Raw genomic sequence first — 14,810 nt, forward strand, 5'->3', positions numbered from 1 at the left:
CAGAGTATCTTAGTCATTTCTAAATATACAGTAAATACAGAAATGTGAGGAGATAACCCAAACTACCCTCCCACCTCGTTGTCTTTCTGAATAGAAAAATCTACCCATTAATCAACAACTGAATCATTTTTCAGCCCTTGCTTAAGGGGAAGGTGAGTGAGTGTCAATGGTACTGGAATGTTAGGCTATTTTGCAAAAGGCGGGGAATACAAGTCTAGAGAGGTTATACTAAGATTATACAATGCCCTAGTTAGAACCCCACCTACAAAAAAGCATCATTGCACTTGAGAAAGTACAGAGAAGAGCAGGTAGGCTGATCCCAGGACTCAGTGACATGAGCTAGGAGGACAGGTTAAAATAATTCAATCTCTTCCGTTTACAAAAAAGAAGTCTTTGAAAGCATGAATTGTCTACATAGTTAATCTAAGACACTAATATTAATAATACCTTCAAAAGATACATATTATTATTTATTAATTTCTTAGCAGATGCCCTTATCCAGGGTAACTTACAATTGTTACAAGATATCATGTTATTCTTACATACAATTACCCATTTATACAGTGGGGTTTTTATTGGAGCAATCTAGGTAAAGTACCTTGCTCAAGGGTACAACAACAGTGTCCCCCACCTGGGATTGAACCCACGACCCTCCAGTAAGGAGTCCACAGCCCTAACCACTACTCCACACTGCTGCCCGTACCGTTGCTAGGATCCTTATCAGATGGAAAATACATGATCACATCACCCCCCTGTCTTCCCAGCTGCACTGGCTCCCTGTAAAGTTCAGGATTACTCCTGCTGGCCTACAAGGCCCTTCATCACACAGGTCCTGTATCTCTGTCGCTCAGTCTCTCTGTATCTCTGTATCTGTCTCTCTGTTTCTCTAACAGCAGATCCCCCCACTATTTCACAGTACCATATAAGTATGGCTGTATTTTTTTCATGGTTATCACAGTTTTTATGATTTCAGTGAAATGTTCCCATTGCTGTGTAATATGTCGTTCCCTGTGAAAATTCCCATTTCTGTTAGAATAGTGGAATTATACATATTGATGATCACTTCAAAATAAATACAGCAGTGACATTTTAATTCAATATTAGGGTAAGTATCAAAGCAGAACAGCGTCTCTCTTTATTTTATTTTCATGAAACACATTTATCACAGTGTGAATTCATCAGGAGCATGTAGAGACCAGAATACCAGTTACCAGTCACACTTCCTCTTTCTATGAACATGTATCTAATGGAATAGTTTTTGTACGAGTCCTGCATTGCACTTCCTCACTGTGGGTCTGTAGCACAGTAATACACGGCAGTGTCTTCAGTCTTCAGGCTGTTCATTTGTAAATACAGCATGCTGTTGGAATCGTCTCTGGAGATGGTGAATCTTCCCTGAACAGACGGGGCATAGGATGTGCTGCTGCTATAAATATAAGCCACCCATTCCAGACCCTTTCCAGGAGCTTGCCGAACCCAGCTCATATTGTAGCTGCTGAATGTGAATCCAGAGGCTTTACAGGACAGTTTATGGGACTCTCCAGGCTTTACAACTGCTGGTCCGGACTCAGTCAACACTACATCAGACCGGACACCTTGAGGAAAAAAGCAAACAACGTACAGTAACTACTGCTAAAACATCAAGTAATATACAGAATCAATGCAGGTTAATTTCCACAAGTGTCAGATACTTACTTGATAGAGCTGTCATTATTATACAGAGAGCTGTTAAAATCCCCATTGTACTGCAGTATTGTGGTTATTGAAAGAAGAAAGTGTTGTAACCAGCAGACAGGCTACCTCTCCTCCTGCTCCTATCTGCACTGCAGCAGAGTTAAATAGGAAGTGAAGCCCTGGACATTTGCATACGTTTCTCTGCATTATTTAAAGCAGCTTGTTTATACAGGTGCACTCCACTTATAACGGATGCTGTTCAGCGTTCCCTGTGAGGCTACAATGCGCGCATTTTTCACAATAACTGGCAACAGCCTTCGCACTCAGTTTACTAACTTTCACAAGTTATTATCATAAATATCCACCTCAATCGAGACTCCAAAATCGAGGTAAACATCTCATTTTGAGAGCATTCTTGCAAAGCGTTAATATGAGAATATTTGCGTCTGTCGAATCTTGCAGCTGATTCGCTGATTTCCAGCCTTAAAAATGTACGTCACATTAGTTCAGAGCTCGCTGCCAGCCACGTAGGTCGGGCTATAAACTCTGAGCAGAGTTGCTAAATCCGCTTATAATAAGGATTGGGCTTGTTGTTTTTTGAGAGTCTCGGGTTGGAATTTGCATCAGCGCCCGTACTCTAGCATGGGTTGCGCTTGATTTGGTCAGAAATCTGGCAGCCCTGGATCTGAGTCTACATGAACGTGACGTGCAGGGGAACATCATCACAGGATTGTAGTGAAAATACTAGCGATGCTGCACCTGCTGTTGCTAACCAAGAATGTGTTGAGAAAACATCTGACCACCCTCCTTCCACAAATATCACTCCATCTACCGAGTTAAACACCAAGCACACAAGGAAACAACCTGCAAAGTGCGCTCTGGGACGCTTTTCTGGATGCGGTCTGATCCAAGACTTTTAGAGTTATCATTCCACAACGAACAAAACAAATGCTTCTGTCAGTGAGAATATCTCTCTCTGTATTATTATTATTATTATTATTATTATTATTATTATTATTATTATTGCTTTGCGAGAGTGGAAGTTCCGTACTTTGATTTGAGATGAAAGCACAGCCAGAGCAACAGAGAAGCAGCCGCTGCTTTTCATAAAATATCTGTCACAAGTTCATTGACATTTAACTCGCACTCCCTGCTCTACGTTATCTATTGTAAAATATATACTGTATTAAGAATTGATGTGGCAGCAGCTACTGTCCAATACAGAACTCTTAAAGGATCGTAATGTAGCTCCTGACAAACCGGAGTCCTTACTACGAGATGGATCATTCTGATATTGCAGTTAGGCCAAACTTTTAAAGCGATCGTGTGGAAACTGAAACACTAGTAATAACTAATAATGGTCAGTCTGTGTGGGGTTATCATGGGCTTCAGTTATTGATCATAGTTCTATAACACAGCATGTGTTCTTATTTAAGTGTGATCTAATAATAAATCCATCTATGTAATAATATATCCAATTGAAATAGATTTGAGCTGATCTATTACACTGTTGAGTGCACTAGTGTGGTTTGGTTTTATTTCTGTGCTTTTCAGTCAGAACTTCAGGTTAAGATTCTCGAGAGGGTTGAAGACAGTGCAGGTGCCAGTGTTTTATACAACATAAAGCAATGCTGTTCAGACCACCAGTTAAGCACACAGTCTATATCTATGATGCAGTTATGAGAGGACCTCACACAGGCTTCATGAAGGGAAATATATTCTGCATCAAAATATTAATTAAACATAATCAGAGGGTGATTGAGAATCACAGGCAGAAGAAATGTCTTGTATATGTTTAAAGGTAAAGCAAATTGTGAAATTGTTGAGATACTTCTCATGGAATATTGTTTCAAAATTGTGCAAGGCAACACAAATAATAGATTAAACAGCTGATGCGATCAAACGTTTCTCACTGATAATTTCCCCTTTCTCAGTCGAAACAGCAAGTTCCTCAGCATCTACAAAGCTGAGAGGGAACGCTGTTTGGAATGTGATGCTTTGGAATAACTGTAAGTCGCCCTGGATAAGGGCGTCTGCTAAGAAATAAATAATAATAATGTAAGGACAGTACAGTATCAAGGACAGTACTGTGATCACAAAGCCATGCTTGATTCATTCCCAAGTGATCCCAGTATAATGAATCATTCCACTGTGGTTTCTCACTCAATACTATGGAATATGTTCCCTGGAATGAAAGTGCCATCCAGTCTTTCTTTCTCTTTATTTCTCATCAGTTCCTTTTGTTTCAATGCAATAGCTCAGTGTTGTGTTGGGATTCTCTGGGCTTGGGTTTCTTTCTGTATTATTTCTTTACAAGTTTCCCACGAGTGTAAAGGGGATCATGGGGGGAGTCGGGTTCACAGCACTAAATATCAGTGCTACAGGAGTCTCTTCCTTCTATTATTGGTAATCACATTTAATACAGTCTGATATGAGTTATTCAAGCTCATGTAGATGCCACAATACTAATTAGCATTCACAGTTCCCCTTTTTATCCACAGTATAATATTGCTGTAGTTTTTGTACGAGTCCTGCATTGCACTTCCTCACTGTGAGGGTCTTGAGCACAGTAATACACGGCAGTGTCTTCAGTCTTCAGGCTGTTCATTTGTAAATACAGCATGCTGTTGGAATCGTCTCTGGAGATGGTGAATCGTCCATCAACAGACGGGGCATAGTGTGTAGCACCACCACTAGGGTAAATGTCAGCCACCCATTCCAGACCCTTTCCAGGAGCTTGTCGAACCCAGTGCATGTAGTAGCTGCTGAATGTGAATCCAGAGGCTTTACAGGACAGTTTATGGGACTCTCCAGGCTTTACATCTGCTGGTCCGGACTCAGTCAACACTACATCAGACCGGACACCTTGAGGAAAAAAGCAAACAACGTACAGTAACTACTGCTAAAACATCAAGTAACATACAGAATCAATGCAGGCTAATTTCCACAAGTGTCAGATACTTACTTGATAGAGCTGTCATTATTATACAGAGAGCTGTTAAAATCCCCATTGTACTGCAGTATTGTGGTTATTGAAAGAAGAAAGTGTTGTAACCAGCAGACAGGCTACCTCTCCTCCTGCTCCTATCTGCACTGCAGCAGAGTTAAATAGGAAGTGAAGCCCTGGACATTTGCATACGTTTCTCTGCATTATTTAAAGCAGCTTGTTTATATTGCTGACTCCCAGAAACACTGCACACTGGAATCCCTCGACTATGATAGAGGGGCTGGGGAAATCCACAACCTTGGAACAGTGTTGATCAGTGGCATTTCAAACACAAACATTATGTTCATATTTTTTGAGAAAGAAAATGGAGTGAAAGAGAGGGGGAGATAGTTGGATTTTTTGTTTGCTGTATTTTAACAATATCCATCTGTAAACTGTTTCCAATAAACCCTAAATGCTTCTTGACTTCTCTGTGTCTTATGAAGCTGCTGAGGTGGTGAAGTGTGACTGTGTTTTGCAGGCAGAACAGCAGACTGATCTCTCTGTTCCTGTGAAGCTCAGTAATGCACATGTGTCAGATCTTTATACTGTTACAGTGCTGCTATTCTGAGGGAGACACTGCCATCTACTGGCAGGAAATGAGAACTGCTGCATGTAAAGCAATAGCACACAATGAGAAGGAAAGAGACAATGCACTGGTACAGCAGTCTTCAGATTGCAGGCTGTTCATTTGCAGCTACACCAGGGTGGAGGAGCAGTCTCTGGAAATCCTGAGCAAACTAATACCAGAGTTACTAGAGCTTTGTATTGACTGAAAGAGCTTAAAACAAGACAAACAAGCCCTGCCCTTGCTTAGCAAATTGTATTTTGGTTAGCTGCTAAAATATAGAAGATCAGACTACTTGACAACTCAGTATCTCAGCATCCCTGAACAGAGAATTGTCCATCAATGTGGTGCCATTGCAGTAGGGAGGACCATGAAAAAGTGTTTGAGCTTTTAGCCGAGATGTTTTGTGTAATGAATAAAGTTCTAAATGACACCTGGTGGTGGGGAGGGAGGGAGGGAGGAGGGGTGTAACAATCTCAGCATGGCCGCTTTTACAGTTTGTATTTTCCTGTAGAAAGTGTGGTCTGGTGTCTAACAGACAGTTTGAATCTCATGGTTGATCGACCACAACTCAACCATGAAAAAGAAAGCAGAACCTGTGAGTGATCAGCGCTGCAGTCCTGAAGAGAGGGGATTTTGTACGGCTGCTTGGTTTGATTGCATCACTGTGGGTGTCGAGCACAGTAATACACGGCAGTGTCTTCAGTCTTCAGGCTGTTCATTTGTAAATACAGCATGCTGTTGGAATCGTCTGTGGAGATGGTGAATCTTCCCTGGACAGATGGGGCATAATTTGTAGTAGTACTAGCCACCCATTCCAGACCCTTTCCAGGAGCTTGTCGAACCCAGCCCATGTAGTAGCTGCTGAATGTGAATCCAGAGGCTTTACAGGACAGTTTATGGGACTCTCCAGGCTTTACAACTGCTGGTCCGGACTCAGTCAACACTACATCAGACCGGACACCTTGAGGAAAAAAGCAAACAACGTACAGTAACTACTGCTAAAACATCAAGTAATATACAGAATCAATGCAGGCTAATTTCCACAAGTGTCAGATACTTACTTGACAGAGCTGTCATTATTATACAGAGAGCTGTTAAAATCCCCATTGTACTGCAGTATTGTGGTTATTGAAAGAAGAAAGTGTTGTAACCAGCAGACAGGCTACCTCTCCTCCTGCTCCTATCTGCACTGCAGCAGAGTTAAATAGGAAGTGAAGCCCTGGACATTTGCATACGTTTCTCTGCATTATTTAAAGCAGCTTGTTTATATTGCTGACTCCCAGAAACACTGCACACTGGAATCCCTCGACTATGATAGAGGGGCTGGGGAAATCCACAACCTTGGAACAGTGTTGATCAGTGGCATTTTAAACACAAACATTATGTTCATATTTTTTGAGAAAGAAAATAGAGTGAAAGAGAGGGGAAGATAGTTGGATTTTTTGTTTGCTGTATTTTTAACAATATCCATCTGTAAACTGTTTCCAATAAACCCTAAATGCTTCTTGACTTCTCTGTGTCCTATGAAGCTGCTGAGGTGGTGAAGTGTGACTGTGTTTTGCAGGCAGAACAGCAGACTGATCTCTCTGTTCCTGTGAAGCTCAGTAATGCACATGTGTCAGATCTTTATACTGTTACAGTGCTGCCATTCTGTTGGAGACACTGTCCTCTACTGTCAGGAAATGAGAACTGCTGCATGTAAAGCAATAGCACACAATGAGAAGGAGAGAGACAATGCACTGGTACAGCAGTCTTCAGATTGCAGGCTGTTCATTTGCAGCTAAACCTGCAAACTGTTGTTTTTTTTCTGAGCAGTTATTGCTCCTGGTTTTCAGAACAGCATGAATAGATGCATTGCAGAGGTTTGGTGTTTGCATGTTATACTTCCCTATTTCTGAATTTGGCTTGTGTTTTCTGGTAGCTCCTCTTTTTGCCTTGTAATGAGAAATGAACAAAGGTATCAAGGTTGTAAAAATCTACATTTCCCACCTCTTGCAATAATAAAATCACTTCTGCATTGTGGAGTGATAAAATAAAAGCTGCACGAGACCTATTTGTCCCCAGTGCAATTCAACTGGCATTGCAGCAGGCTGTGTTTATATAGGAAGGGACTGTGCTGAGCTTAGCATAGAGACTCTTCAGTGGGTTCAAATAGAGGAGATCTCTGCTGAGTCTGCAGCACTTCCTAGCAATGCTCTTTCCTCACAGAGAGATAGACACATACAGCATACTTCTCATCTATTGATTTACTGGGTAATACACAAGCTGACAGAGGCTTTAAAACCCTCTGGATCCACCAATCAGAACACTTCCGAGTGCTGCACAGACCTGAGGAGCCTTGTTTGAGGAGAGACCAGCAGTGGATAGAATTGGAGATGGAATCCAATCCTTGACACTAAAGAATGAACTGACTGCCTGCACATGAGAACATGAGACAGTTACAAACGAGAGGAGGTCTTCCAGCCCATGAGGGATCGTCCAGGTCTAGGAGCTCATTGATCTTAGAACTTTGTCAAGTCGGGTCTTAAAGGATCCCTGTGATTGTGCCTCAACAACATGACTAGGCAGCCCATTCCATCCTCTCACCCCTTTGTGTGAAGAAGCGTCTCCTTCCCTCTGTCCTCAGTCTCTCTCCACTTCATTTGTAACTGTGTCCTCTGGTCCTGGTTCCTGTGCTGAGTTTAAAGTATTGCTTCAGGCTAACCATGTCAACTCCTTCTCCCATTTGAAACACTTCAATGACGTCCGTGATTCCTCTTTGTGCACGAGGAGGCTGCTCATTGTTCATCTACTCCAGTGGAAAGAGTTTGACTCTGGGGTTTGGGAGCTCTTTAGACCAATATCTGCAGTGCTGTCAGTACGCCAAGAAAGACGTGTCGCTCTGCAATGGCAAAGCTGATGCCAAGGGTGAAGCTGGGAGCTTTCTCTAGTGTTTTCCCCCTTTCTAAACTCAGGAACACAGACTCAGAAGCTGTGGAAATGTTCAGATCTACTGTATATTACTGTGTAAGAGCTGGACCATGTTGGAAATCCTTTGTGAAGGCTCTCTACAGAAGAAAGTGTGTGAAGTTCAGAACGGGAGCTCCCAACTCTGGCCCTCGAGGTTCTATTAACACAGGACTTTGTTTCAATCAAGGCCTAATTTAGGCAAGCGACACTTTGCCAGTTTATCTGAACTGGAGGGCTGGGAGTCACGGATCTTCAGAAGCTTTTTAAAAGATGATAGCTTTAATTTCTCCTCTCTTCTTACATGTAGCTGAATTCCCCTTTTCCTTTTTTAACATGATGTCTGAACTTCATATTCTTTGAGCTGCATTAAAGGGGAGAAAGCAGGAGAAACAGCAGCGATGTTCTGAACCTCTTTAAAAACATAAACCATTCGTTTCTAAACACATTATTGTTGGGGATTGCATTCTGAATAGTTGAGTAGCAAAACTGAAAGGCACAGTCCTCTAAAGTGAATTACTGTGTCAGAACTGTGGCAATAGTGACGCTCAGCTACATACAGGATACTCATCTGAACCACAGAAATCATTGTCCATAAACACTGGAATCAATCCCATTGAAATGCTGGGAACTGGAACAGCAGGGTCTCTCTTAATCAATGCAGGTTTCACTATTGCAGGAGGGGACTGTGGTTTGTGGGTTATCGTAAGGGCTCAGGCTTCACTTCTCTCACTGTGAGCCTCTCGAGCACAGTAATACACGGCAGTGTCTTCAGTCTTCAGGCTGTTCATTTGTAAATACAGCATGCTGTTTGAATTGTCCAGGAGATGGTGAATCTTCCCTGGACAGAGGGTTCATACCATGTACCCCCACCAGTGCTTATAGCAGAAACCCATTCCAGACCCTTTCCAGGAGCTTGCCGAGCCCAGTGCATATCATGGCTGCTGAACGTGAATCCAGAGGCTTTACAGGACAGTTTATGGGACTCTCCAGGCTTTATATCTGCTGGTCCGGACTCAGTCAACACTACATCAGACCGGACACCTTGAGGAAAAAAGCAAACAACGTACAGTAACTACTGCTAAAACATCAAGTAATATACAGAATCAATGCAGGCTAATTTCCACAAGTGTCAGATACTTACTTGATAGAGCTGTCATTATTATACAGAGAGCTGTTAAAATCCCCATTGTACTGCAGTATTGTGGTTATTGAAAGAAGAAAGTGTTGTAACCAGCAGACAGGCTACCTCTCCTCCTGCTCCTATCTGCACTGCAGCAGAGTTAAATAGGAAGTGAAGCCCTGGACATTTGCATACGTTTCTCTGCATTATTTAAAGCAGCTTGTTTATATTGCTGACTCCCAGAAACACTGCACACTGGAATCCCTCGACTATGATAGAGGGGCTGGAGAAATGTGTCAAACAAATCTGATTATTCTCATCAACTCATGCCATGTGTTTTATAATTGATCATTTCTTATTTCTAATCAGGACCTTGAGTATTTCAAGGAGGGATTTTCTCCTCTTTAATTCAGTCCCATGTGTCAGTTTAGACTCAGCCTAGACTGTGTATTGAGCACTAATAGACCAATCAGCCCATTAGCACAGATTATTAGCAAACACCTGGGCCCTGATTGATTCACACAGATCATTGTTTAAAGGGTAACTGGCACAGGCATCAGCCTTGAAATATACACCCCTTATTGATTTTAGGAAAGAAGCTTTTTTCAATATTTCTTTTGAGAATTCACAAGTAAACTGTTTTAATTCCATCTCCTTGATCCTGCATGTAAGAGATCTGGAGAAATGCGTTCAAAGCAGATATTCCGTGCATAAATCCATGCTGCACACATGCAGTCTTCCACACATCCATGCTGCAGTGAGCTGATTAGGTGGGGGAGTGTGAATCTGTTTTGCAGGGAAGCACAGCAGGCTGCTCTCACTGTTACTCTGGAGCTCAGTAATACACAGCCTGCAGTGTTTTCACATTGAACTTTGTTCTGTTCCAGTGCTGCCATTCTGAGGGAGACACTGCCATCTACTGTCAGGAGATGAGAACTGCAGTGTGTGGAGGTGCTGTAAATCACACTTCGCAAACTCTCAAAAGCCTCCTAGCATTTGCCAATAGGTTTTATTATGAGCTCAAGAAAAATAAACTGAATAAACATTGAAACAGGACAGATGTTTGATTTGTAACCCTTTATTCATTCTCTCAGTCCTTGTTCAAAGTCTTCTTGTTTTTTAAACCTGTCTCTTGTCTTGCTTGATGTGGAGCACATGAGGGGATTCATCTCTTCAGTCAATCGCTGGCTATTTGAAATCACAGTGATATATTCACTCTGTGTTACTTTAATGATGCCGTTATGTATTTACTGACACAGCAGATGTGATGAATTCCACATTGACATGAATGGGCAGATTCAGACTGGTGGGCTCCCACACTTTTTACCTGCTGGTTCAGACTCTTCCAACTGGACATCTGTGAGAAGGACATGGTTTTAAATGCCCTGTGCTCTTGTGCAACGCTGAGGAAGTCATTCCTAATACAATCATTAGAAGAAGCGATCGCAGTGCAGATGAGAAGCATGCGCTGAAGAGCTCCATTTCTAATAGCTGAAATGATTATTAGATTGTGGTGATGCTGATAATCCCTGTGTCAGTGCAGTGTGATCACTGGAGAATGAAGCCCTGTGAGTCTGCATGAACCTCCTCAGTGCAGTGTGATCACTGGAGAATGAAGCCCTGTGAGTCTGCATGAACCTCCTCAGTGCAGTGTGATCACTGGAGAATGAAGCCCTGTGAGTCTGCATGAACCTCCTCAGTGCAGTGTGATCACTGGAGAATGAAGCCCTGTGAGTCTGCATGAACCTCCTCAGGGCAGTGTGATCACTGGAGAATGAAGCCCTGTGAGTCTGCATGAACCTCCTCAGTGCAGTGTGATCACTGGAGAATGAAGCCCTGTGAGTCTGCATGAACCTCCTCAGTGCAGTGTGATCACTGGAGAATGAAGCCCTGTGAGTCTGCATGAACCTCCTCAGTGCAGTGTGATCACTGGAGAATGAAGCCCTGTGAGTCTGCATGAACCTCCTCAGGGCAGTGTGATCACTGGAGAATGAAGCCCTGTGAGTCTGCATGAACCTCCTCAGTGCAGTGTGATCACTGGAGAATGAAGCCCTGTGAGTCTGCATGAACCTCCTCAGTGCAGTGTGATCACTGGAGAATGAAGCCCTGTGAGTCTGCATGAACCTCCTCAGTGCAGTGTGATCACTGGAGAATGAAGCCCTGTGAGTCTGCATGAACCTCCTCAGTGCAGTGTGATCACTGGAGAATGAAGCCCTGTGAGTCTGCATGAACCTCCTCAGTGCAGTGTGATCACTGGAGAATGAAGCCCTGTGAGTCTGCATGAACCTCCTCAGTGCAGTGTGATCACTGGAGAATGAAGCCCTGTGAGTCTGCATGAACCTCCTCAGTGCAGTGTGATCACTGGAGAATGAAGCCCTGTGAGTCTGCATGAACCTCCTCCAGGGATGTGGACAGCTGTTTAGATCAATGCTTCTAGACTGGACTGCAGAGAGACTTTCACTTACAGGGCACACATTCCATTGAAGTGACAACATAGGCATGTGATAACTGCAGTGGAATTAAAGGAATTAGAAGGGCATTGTTTCAGCATTACACTCAGTGTGCTTTCCTTCTAGTTCCTCAGTGATTACTACAGAATAACATGTGCCCTGGAACTGAAAAAGTGAGCCAATCCTTCCACAAGTAATGGAGCTGATCCTGAACTCAATACCAGCATTGTGACTGAGACACACAGTAATGGAGCTGATCCTGAACTCAATACCAGCATTGTGACTGAGACACACAGTAATGGAGCTGATCCTGAACTCAATACCAGCATTGTGACTGAGACACACAGTAATGGAGCTGATCCTGAACTCAATACCAGCATTGTGACTGAGACTCACAGTAATGGAGCTGATCCTGAACTCAATACTAGCATTGTGACTGAGACACACAGGCATCAGTTCTGTGACTAGACTCAATAATATCAGGGGCTCTCTTTATGTTCTTTCTTTTGAACACATTTAATAAAGTTTGATGCACTTTATGAAGTTCATGTAGAGACCAGAATACCAGTTACCAGTCACACTTCCTCTTTCTATGCACATGTATCTAATGGAATAGTTTTTGTACGAGTCCTGCATTGCACTTCCTCACTGTGGCTCTCGAGCACAGTAATACACGGCAGTGTCTTCAGTCTTCAGGCTGTTCATTTGTAAATACAGCATGCTGTTGGAATCGTCTCTGGAGATGGTGAATCTTCCCTGAACAGACGGGGCATAGTATATGCTGCTGCTGCTATAAATATAAGCCACCCATTCCAGACCCTTTCCAGGAGCTTGTCGAACCCAGCCCATGTAGTAGCTGCTGAATGTGAATCCAGAGGCTTTACAGGACAGTTTATGGGACTCTCCAGGCTTTACAACTGCTGGTCCGGACTCAGTCAACACTACATCAGACCGGACACCTTGAGGAAAAAAGCAAACAATGTACAGTTACTACTGCTAAAACATCAAGTAATATACAGAATCAATGCAGGCTAATTTCCACAAGTGTCAGATACTTACTTGATAGAGCTGTCATTATTATACAGAGAGCTGTTAAAATCCCCATTGTACTGCAGTATTGTGGTTATTGAAAGAAGAAAGTGTTGTAACCAGCAGACAGGCTACCTCTCCTCCTGCTCCTATCTGCACTGCAGCAGAGTTAAATAGGAAGTGAAGCCCTGGACATTTGCATACGTTTCTCTGCATTATTTAAAGCAGCTTGTTTATACAGGTGCACTCCACTTATAACGGATGCTGTTCAGCGTTCCCTGTGAGGCTACAATGCGCGCATTTTTCACAATAACTGGCAACAGCCTTCGCACTCAGTTTACTATCTTTCACAAGTTATTATCATAAATATCCACCTCAATCGAGACTCCAAAATCGAGGTAAACATCTCATTTTGAGAGCATTCTTGCAAAGCGTTAATATGAGAATATTTGCGTCTGTCGAATCTTGCAGCTGATTCGCTGATTTCCAGCCTTAAAAATATACGTCACATTAGTTCAGAGCTCGCTTCCAGCCGCGTAGGTCGGCCTATAAGCTCTGAGCAGAGTTGCTAAATCCGCTTATAATAAGGATTGGGCTTGTTGTTTTTTGAGAGTCTCGGGTTGGAATTTGCATCAGCGCCCGTACTCTAGCATGGGTTGCGCTTGATTTGGTCAGAAATCTGGCAGCCCTGGATCTGAGTTTACATGAACGTAACGTGCAGGGGAACATCATCACACGATTGTAGTGAAAATACTAGCGATGCTGCACCTGCTGGTGCTAAACAAGAATGTGTTGAGAAAACATCTGACCACCCTCCTTCCACAAATATCACTCCATCTACCGAGTTAAACACCAAGCACACAAGGAAACAACCTGCAAAGTGCGCTCTGGGACGCTTTTCTGGATGCGGTCTGATCCAAGACTTTTAGAGTTATCATTCCACAATGAACAAAACAAATGCTTCTGTCAATGAGAATATCTCTCTCTGTATTATTATTATTATTATTATTATTATTATTATTATTATTATTATTGCTTTGCGAGAGTGGAAGTTCCGTACTTTGATTTGAGATGAAAGCACAGCCAGAGCAACGGAGAAGCAGCAGCTGCTTTTCAAAATATCTGTCACAAGTTCATTGACATTTAACTCACACTCCCTGCCCTACGTTATCTATTGTAAAATATATACTGTATTAAGAATTGATGTGGCAGCAGCTACTGTCCAATACAGAACTCTTAAAGGATCGTAATGTAGCTCCTGACAAACCGGAGTCCTTACTACGAGATGGATCATTCTGATATTGCAGTTAGGACAAACTTTTAAAGCGATCGTGTGGAAACTGAAACATTAGTAATAACTAATAATGGTCAGTCTGTGTGGGGTTATCATGGGCTTCAGCTATTGATCATAGTTCTATAACACAGCCTGTGTTCTTATTTAAGTGTGATCTAATAATAAATCCATCTATGTAATAATATATCGAATTGAAATAGATTTGAGCTGTTCTATTACACTGCTGAGTGCACTAGTGTGGTTTGGTTTTATTTCTGTGCTTTTCAGTCAGAACTTCAGGTTAAGATTCTCGAGAGGGTTGAAGGCAGTGCAGGTGCCAGTGTTTTATACAACATAAAGCAATGCTGTTGAGACCACCAGTTAAGCACACAGTCTATATCTATGATGCAGTTATGAGAGGACCTCACACAGGCTTCATGAAGGGAAATATATTCTGCATCAAAATATTTATTAGACATAATCAGAGGGTGATTGAGAATCACAGGCAGAAGAAATGTCTAAAACAAATTGTGAAATTGTTGAGATACTTCTCATGGAATATTGTTTCAAAATTGTGCAAGGCAACACAAATAATAGATTAAACAGCTGATGCGATCGAACGTTTCTCACTGATAATTTCCCCTTTCTCAGTCGAAACAGCAAGTTCCTCAGCATCTACAAAGCTGAGAGGGAACGCTGTTTGGAATGTGATGCTTTGGAATAACTGTAAGTCACCCTGGATAAGGGCGTCTGCTAAG

The 14,810-nt window shown here is 42.4% G+C and overlaps 1 protein-coding gene and 1 long non-coding RNA gene across 3 annotated transcripts in view; both read right to left on the reverse strand.

Moving 5' to 3' along the window:
- The window catches only part of LOC131723305 (keratin-associated protein 4-3-like), a 115,523-nt gene that overhangs the window by 28,352 nt on the left and 72,361 nt on the right, over positions 1-14,810 (reverse strand). The gene's annotated exons all lie outside the window — the stretch shown is intronic.
- On the reverse strand, positions 5,901-6,455 carry LOC131723311 (uncharacterized). Its single transcript, XR_009320226.1, has 2 exons — positions 6,293-6,455; positions 5,901-6,192 (listed from the first exon to the last, which is right to left on the reverse strand). It is a non-coding gene; the product is annotated as an uncharacterized LOC131723311 (long non-coding RNA).

Source organism: Acipenser ruthenus, chromosome 54 (assembly GCF_902713425.1).
Source record: "Acipenser ruthenus chromosome 54, fAciRut3.2 maternal haplotype, whole genome shotgun sequence".
NCBI classification, from domain to species: domain Eukaryota; kingdom Metazoa; phylum Chordata; class Actinopteri; order Acipenseriformes; family Acipenseridae; genus Acipenser; species Acipenser ruthenus.